This window comes from Pinus tabuliformis, chromosome 3_1, assembly GCF_031772625.1.
Source record: "Pinus tabuliformis cultivar Carrire ecotype Pingquan chromosome 3_1, CPIR1, whole genome shotgun sequence".
NCBI classification, from domain to species: domain Eukaryota; kingdom Viridiplantae; phylum Streptophyta; class Pinopsida; order Pinales; family Pinaceae; genus Pinus; species Pinus tabuliformis.
The window spans coordinates 66,318,260-66,326,359 of record NC_142301.1 but is presented as its reverse complement, the minus strand read 5'-3'; the positions used below and the strand labels follow the sequence as shown (position 1 = coordinate 66,326,359).

Sequence of the window (8,100 nt, the reverse complement as noted above, 5' to 3'; positions counted from 1 at the left end):
CTACCTACACATCATCCACTTTTGGCTGAGCAAAGTGGGATTCAACAAAATTTTCATCTCGTTTTAGATATGCTACTATAGAACCACCTTAATCTTCAACTTCAATGCTCCCCCTTACACCAAAAGTCCTCTCAAGGGTGTTCCAAGCCACCTTGGTTGTCTTTTCATCTATGATTAGGAGTACAGTGTTGTCATCTAAAATTTATTTTCTGCATTTTAATGTGAAGGAATTATTTTTCCTCTTCACTTCAAATTCTTCCAAAAAAGGCTTCACACATCTGTAGTGGTTGTTTCCAATTTCTTAGTCTCTTGGAATTTCCCATTTTTTGACCACTGACATAATGCAATTCAACAAGAAAATGTACTTGTAGACATAGCAGTTGTCTAGAACAAAAACATCTTTCCAATGAATGTTGAAAAAAATGGGTCTAGAAATTTTCACAGGGGCGAGGCTTTCAAAAAATATTTTATAAACAAAAATCCCAATGCCCAAAGCTAATTGGAACAATGCCCCTTTATTCTAATCTCCTTTTCAAAGCTTTAAAAAACCTCTTTAAAAAGAATGCAATGCTCCCTTTTTTCCTATAATTCAAGTTCTTGTTTAAAACAAACTTTGAATAAGAAACCCATTTTTTTTAAATAAGGCACTCAAACACATTTCAAGAGCAATCAAAACCCTTCGAATCTCCCTTTACACTTTTTTTTAAATCCCTTTTTTTAATAAAAAAAACTCCTTTTAACATGAAGCTTTAACTCATTAAAAAGAAAATTTATTAAAAACTATCACAACAACCTTTATGTTTTTTTTTAAAACATACCACGAAATTCACAAATTCACTCATTTTCCTTTGTGCAAAACAAATTCATGGTCATTTGAACTTCATGCAAATATGACTTCATGGAGCCCTTGATAAACGTCATATGCTCTTTTTTTATTAAAAGCATTCATGATCTTCGCAACTTCTGATAGAGATAAATTGCACAATTTTTCGCACTTTCTCAACTCACTAGTTGCATCAATTTCATTTTTCCTGAGGTGCTAAAGTGATGCAAATGTGTTTTCTTTATAGATGCGCAATTGGCATAGTTCGTTTTCTTCATAGGTGTGAAATTCAAGCTACTTTCACACTTTTTCCTTGGCCTCTTGTCTATGAAATGAGAGGACACTTGCTGCAAGAAATTTGAGATGTTTCTCTCAAAGAGTCTCATTAAACTTGACTAAATGAAACTGAACTAGGACACTTGTATGGATGGTTTTGACACCTAATAGTTGGTTAGTGTTAGATTCTCCAACACCTATGATATTCAACTATTGACCCTAGAAAAGTTTCGATCATATCAATGAGAAAATGAACTTTCTTATGAATACAAATAAGCTTGAATGGGATTGGGTAACTGGAAACTTGACTATCTCATTAAGGAAATTTACAAGCTTTTTCATAGGCTTGATAAAGTAAGAATATGATGTGAGACCAAATAGTATACAAGCACTACTATAAGGATTGTCTCTGATTTGGTCCCAACATAAAGCATGGATATGTGATCATAAGCAATGATAATCATTGGATAATCGAACTTGCATGAAAGTTACACAAGGGTATGGATAAGACATGAAAGATTCTCTCACAAAGTTCAATATCTCCCCAACAATCTACCACATTAACAAGCTACCAGATCAAGTCTTGTCACATTTCCATATGTTATATTGCCATAAAAATATCAAATAACAAAGTCATGTGGGAATTGTAAAAGTCAATATGAGTGTAAAGGTCATGAAGTAGTAGAAGAGTCATGGGTGAGTTCAAGGATCAATTTCCCATTTCTATAAATGTCTCCTTGTGCCTCTAAGTAAGGGGGATTTTGGCACTTGAGACTTTTAGCATAGTTGTTAATACTTAGGTAGGTGTGAGCACTCTAGCTCTGGTGAGGCAAGGAGGTTATCTTAGAGATGATATGAGCATTGCAGCTTCCACTATTTGATTTTGATGGACCTGCTATACATGTACTTGGATTTGCAGTAGTATCAATGAGAAGCTCTTAATTCTTGGCATGGATTCTTGTGCATTCATCTCTTAGTTGTAATGGCTATCCAATAATCCAATTATGTGTGCATGTTTGCTTTCATGTGAATTATATGTTGATGAGATAATTCATATCTTATTGCTCATATGTCCATTCGAATATTCACTCTTTCATTTCACACTAATGCTAGTATTGAGTTGTAAACGGATTTGCAATTAACCTATAGTACCTTATTATTCTAGTATGTCTAAGATGGTTTTAGTTAGCACACTTCTCTTGAGATGTACTTCTTCTTGTCATTTTGTTGTTATATTCATGTATCTTGTATTACAAGTTTGTCATTTGTGGACTATTCCATCCTCATTCTCTAGGTATTTCAAACTTGTCTTCACCCTAACATCTCTTCACTTGAAATCCAAGAGAAAACAATCATGGTGGATTTCATGCCCACATATTGGATGAGATTCCTATCCCAAAAGGTCTAAGGTCTAATTGGGATCTAATTGGGACTTCGCAGGATGGAGATCCTTTTTTTTTTAAGATGGCAATACAGGTTGCCCCCTCAACAAGCTTGTATGTTGATGTCACCATCTCTTGGCATGATTTTAATAGTGAGATGGGCTAATGTATACAAATCATGTGTATCATTACATAACACAAAGCCTTAATTTGTCCATGAAGTAGTCCACATTAGCTTTAGAATATCTACAATCTCAAACTTTCTCCTAAAAACAATGTTAGGGTTTAAAGGAAGGGCTTCATGAAACTTCATGAAACCCCTTTTCAACCTAAAACAAATATAAGGGGCCATGCCATGGCCTCTCCACCACCCAAGCTTAAGTTCAAATGAAAGGTTTAAAAAACTAAATAAGAGGGAAGATGATGAGCTATTGGCAACTTCAATTCATCACACCACACCCAAAGAATTCTCTAAAAATAATCAAGGTTTTGAATTCAAAATTTCTTCCTTAAATGTTTACATTCCTAGTCTATTTATGAATCCAACTAATATTATTGCATAGAAAGACTTGCAAATGCTATATATTATTTTACAAGATAAAACTATGTATATCCTTAAAGACATTACAAGGAAAAATGTATTTCTAAAAGGATAATTAACAAAGTGATTTTGTTCAAATAAATTATTTTTAATAAGTTAAAAAGGAAAATAATCATTATAAGGACTACCACAAGGAAAGTATGTTGTGAATAGAGAGTATAACACACATAAAATACACTAATTTTCCTTAAGGAGTATACAGTGACCAGTGATACTATTCAAGATTATGGTAAAAGGCCACTTAAAAAAAATAAGGGTTGCATACAAATTATGTTAAAAAGTCATTGCAAGAGGAGAGTCCTGTACTATGTTAAAAGTACCAGAATAAGAGTTGCATGCGAAATTAGGCTAAAGGTCACTGCAAGAAAAGGGTCCCATGATAAAAGTAAACATAATCACTTCACTCCAAATTCTTACTACCTCCAATAATTCGTAGCTGCATTAATTCACGTTTGCTGATTTTTCAACGAATTAAATGACATAGGTAATGTTATAAAACTACTCCACGCCAAACCATGAAAAATAAATCATCTGCTCTAAGTCACTATACTATTTATTTCTAGTAATAGAGTCATTAGTTGTCTCTTGAAAAGTGTGCGTATTATTTTCATTGTACTATTTACTTCGAATAATATAGTGATTAGTCACTCTATCCGGAAAAGTGTACTGAATTGTTCTATCTATTCAAGAGTGTACGCGCATTATTTTTTTTAAAGTAAAAAAGCTGGCATCTTTTCACTTTTATTTTTCCTTGCGCTGAAGAGGAATAACTCGTCTGCCCAATTGCATGAACGCGAGTCGTTACATCGGTAGATAGGGCAAAGATTTTCGTGTTTTTCTGCTGAATATGAATAACCCGTCTCTGTAGAGGGGCCAAAATTTTTGTTTTTCTAAGTTGAAAAGAATAACTCGTGTGCCCAATTGCGCAAATGAGAGTAGCTACATCTGTAAAGAGGGCAAGGAATTTTTTTTTGGCTGAAACTTGTCTACCCTATTGCGCCAATAAGTGGAAATAGCTACATCTGTAGATAGGGCGTCCATCTATGTCATCCTCCTGACTCTGGACTTTGCATAATTGATGATGCCATTATCGTGACACTCTTTTACATTTTCGCCTGCTTCTATATAAGACAGCCTATGGCATTGTATTTCTCACCTCTTGCTTACGGAATTTGACCTACTCCAATTGTAGGTATGGTTGCATATTTCCTGTAACCTAGGTATTGTTGTATATTTCTCACCTCTTGCTTACGGAATTTGACCTACTCCAGTTGTAGGTATGGTTGTATATTTCGTGTAACCTAGGTATTGTTGTATATTTCTATTATGTCAGATATCAATGATTTGCTCATATTCTATGTCCACGTTATGCATTGATGCACAGTTACTAATGATTTGCTCATCATGTTATGTATTGATGCACACTAACTTATCAATGTCCACGTTATGTATTGATGCACTTTTTTTTGCAGAAGTCTGATTTGTTGGCTTTGAAGGCGTTCCAGTTTCACCTTATTGATACCATCCAGTATTCTTACTAAGCCAGCAAGATGAGCAATTTCCAGCAGGCAGGGCGGAACATCAGCGGTAACAACAACAAGGTCGACCGCAGGCACAACAGCGGCGACAAGAACGTCGTCGGCCGCAACGCCAAGATCCAAGGCAATCCCATCATCGGCGACAACAGCGGCAACAGGAACACCAGGATTCACGGCAATCCCGTTAACGGCCCCATCAACGGAAATCCCATCATCGGCAACAACAACAACAGCAAGAGCAACAACATCTTGAACAGCAACAACGAAGACGAGGGCGGCAGCAACAGCCCGATCACCTTCTAGAGCAACTTATAGTACCAGGTAATGGCGACTTAAGCAGACCAACTTAGACTAAGTGGCTTTTGTTTTCCTCTCTAAAATTTATGCTATGCTCTTTATTCAGCGCAATATATGAACAAATATGTCATGGTTTATGATTTCGGTTTCTTTTCATCTGCAGAAAGACCTAATGATTTTCTTTTCTTTTGCTTAATTACACTGTTATTGTTTTGCAGGTATGGGAAAGAAAGAATATATACAGTCCAAGATTATCTGTTCATCTATGACTGACTATGTGTTCATATATAGATAGTTTAGAGATAAATAGTCTATTTATATAAATAAGGCATCTCCATATCAATTCAACGGCTGAATGGGCATGGCCATGGCCGGTTATGTCATTATGGTCATGTTAGCCTATGCAAGATAGATGTGCATCAGATATATATTGTAATTTTGATTTATGAATTAGCAAACTACATGCCTGGTTACTTTGTTTTTAATGGCTCTGGTTGTCTTACTTTACTTCACTTAATAAGTTACTTGAATGAATAAATAAATAAACAAATTAATTCAAAAATTATTGACCAAAATTAAATTTAAAATACATATTTTTTTAAATGTAATTATTATTATATTTATATACATAATGAAGTATTCCCCTAAACCATGGTTCTGATATATTTTCTAATATCATTAAGTTAAAAGCCAAGTTCACTATGTAATTGGTATATTCTAATAAAACGTTTTCACGTATAAAGTTACTAATCATTAAGTTAAAAGCGGAGTTAACTATGTAATTTCTATATTTTAATAAAAAGTTTTCACTTATAAAATTATTTTAAAGCATATTTTTTATTTCTAACTTTTGAAAAAAATAACAAAATTGCAATGCTTTCGGCATTTTATATCAACTTCCATAGTCAATCATTATGGTCACATTAGCTTATGCAAAATTGATGTGCACCACATTCACATTCACATTAGAGTTGGAAATTGTAATTCTGATTTAAGTATCATTAACCAGTTACTTTGTTTTAATGTTTTTAATGGTTTGATGCTCATACTTCATAATAAGTTAATTCAATAACTAATTAAATAAATTTAAAAATTTAATTATTATTTAGCACTAATCTCACTTATTCTATGTTTTAAATCATGTAAAGTGATAGAGTGATTTTTAATAGTGGAATTATATTTATTTGAAAGATAATGCTTTTATGCTCAGTTTGGAATTGGTTTGAGATTTATAGGAGGTAGTTATTGGATCTAAGATCAACTATGCATGTAATGATTGTTTGAAGATTTGGAGAGTATCTTGAGACTCTTTAATGTTCGGAACTAAATTTTATGCTGAGTTTGGAGTTGGTTTGAGATTTATAGGAGGTAGTTATTGGATCTAAGATAACTATATATGCAATGATTGTTTGAATATTTGGAGAATATCTTGAGACTCTTTAGTGTTCGAAACTAATTCCACGGTAGTATAATTTACGACTTGGTGTTTTGACTCAAGTTTTGAGTCTTGTTATAAAGTGGAAATATGGACTTATATATGTAATGTAATTGAACGAAGTGTGTAATTGAGAATATGGTCTTGTGAGTATTTGTGAATACTATGTCTAGAATTTCAAGTTCTAAAACATAGACTTATATATCTAATGTAATTGAATGAAGCTTGTAATTGAGAATATGGTTTTGTGAGTATTTGTGAATATTATGTCTGTAATTGAATGAAGTGTGTAATTGAGAATATGGTTTTATGAGTATTTGTGAATACTATGTCTAAAATTTCAAGTTCTAATTTGGTATCACAGTTTTGGTCAAGAAGATGGTGAAGTAGTAAATTTCATAATCTTTAGTAAATAGATTAATGTAGGTCAATGTAGGCTTGTGTATGTACTCTTTGTGGATTTGTAGATCTCTTTGTTTTTTTTAAGTTCTGTTGTAATGAGATCTTGATCAAGAAATGGTGCAGTCTTCAAAGAATGGCTACATATTGAGAAGATTGCACAAGGAGATCAAAGGATACTTCTATGTGGCAAAGAATGCAGAGAAAATACACAAAGAAAGAACTCGAAACTGGAATGGAGTGAACCACTCTTATCATTATTCAAAATTAGTTAAATAAACTAAACAAACAATAATAAATGATGTTTGGTCAATTCAATGTCCTTGAATTGGAAATCATAAATTGTCAAGAGGGTGCATAGACTGATGAAGTACAGGTGCACAATATGTGCTTAGAAGTTATTCACTAGGTCATTATGTATTTGTCAAGATCTAAACTTAATATGGGGCGATGTTTGTCAATTGTATTATTGTTGTAATTCTTACGGATGTTGATTATGTTTCCTAGGAATTAATCTCTATCCAATTAGTTTGTAGATGATTTGAGGGTGATTTTACTTACGTTAGATTGTTGGGATTTTTGATCTTAAATCTCTTTGTTGCAGCTCCTAATTCTCTAAGTGCAAGAAGGAACCTATTCTATCATCTATGAAGGAATATTGTTGAGCTCAATTATTTTAGGAGAGGTCTTCTCACTTGTTCAATTTCTGCTCAAACAAAGTAATCCAAGCAACATCTATGAATTGAACACACTTCAATTATGCTGGATAATAAGCAAAGGAAATAACTGTGCAGTACCAGGTATAAAGCAAATTAGATAATAGTCTAAGATAGGTATAAAGCAAATTAAAGTTCTTATGAAGATAATAATTCAAGATCATTATACAACATAATCACACAAACAAAGAAATTGAAGAATTAAAGGAAATAAAATTGTATTTGATTAAATCCTGCCACTGTTTGTAGGGGCCGTGCACATAGTAGTTCAGAGCTTGAAATCAATACAACACTTGCACACAAAAACCAAATTCATTCACACGAAATTCACAAATTGTTCATAAAACATATCATTCAGCACACACCCAAATAATAGTGCAACCATCACCTTTATAGCAGGTCCCTTGGCATAATTGTATGAATATTTTAAGCCTAATATCTCTTAATCATATCTAAAATTATATCATGAAACCATCGTTTTTCTATTTCGAAAGCAAAACGATAAGGTTTCACCTGATCTATGGTTCTGTTCTGCATTAATTTGTCTGTTGACTCGAAGTTTGACCGCGATCTCATATGCCTCTTCTAGAAAACATTTTTGAGTGGATATGAAGGTATCCATGAGGGAGTCAT

The 8,100-nt window shown here is 33.1% G+C and overlaps 1 long non-coding RNA gene across 4 annotated transcripts; it reads left to right on the top strand.

Moving 5' to 3' along the window:
• The first annotated feature begins 4,130 nt into the window (after nucleotides 1-4,130).
• On the top strand, nucleotides 4,131-5,402 carry LOC149185807 (uncharacterized). 4 transcript variants are annotated; one of them, XR_016256084.1, is made up of 3 exons: nucleotides 4,131-4,274; nucleotides 4,555-4,941; nucleotides 5,136-5,402. It is a non-coding gene; the product is annotated as an uncharacterized LOC149185807 (long non-coding RNA). The 4 variants fall into 4 exon arrangements; XR_016256083.1 differs by having other exon boundaries at nucleotides 4,237-4,359; XR_016256085.1 differs by lacking the exon at nucleotides 4,131-4,274 and adding an exon at nucleotides 4,281-4,302.
• The last annotated feature ends 2,698 nt before the right edge of the window (nucleotides 5,403-8,100 follow it).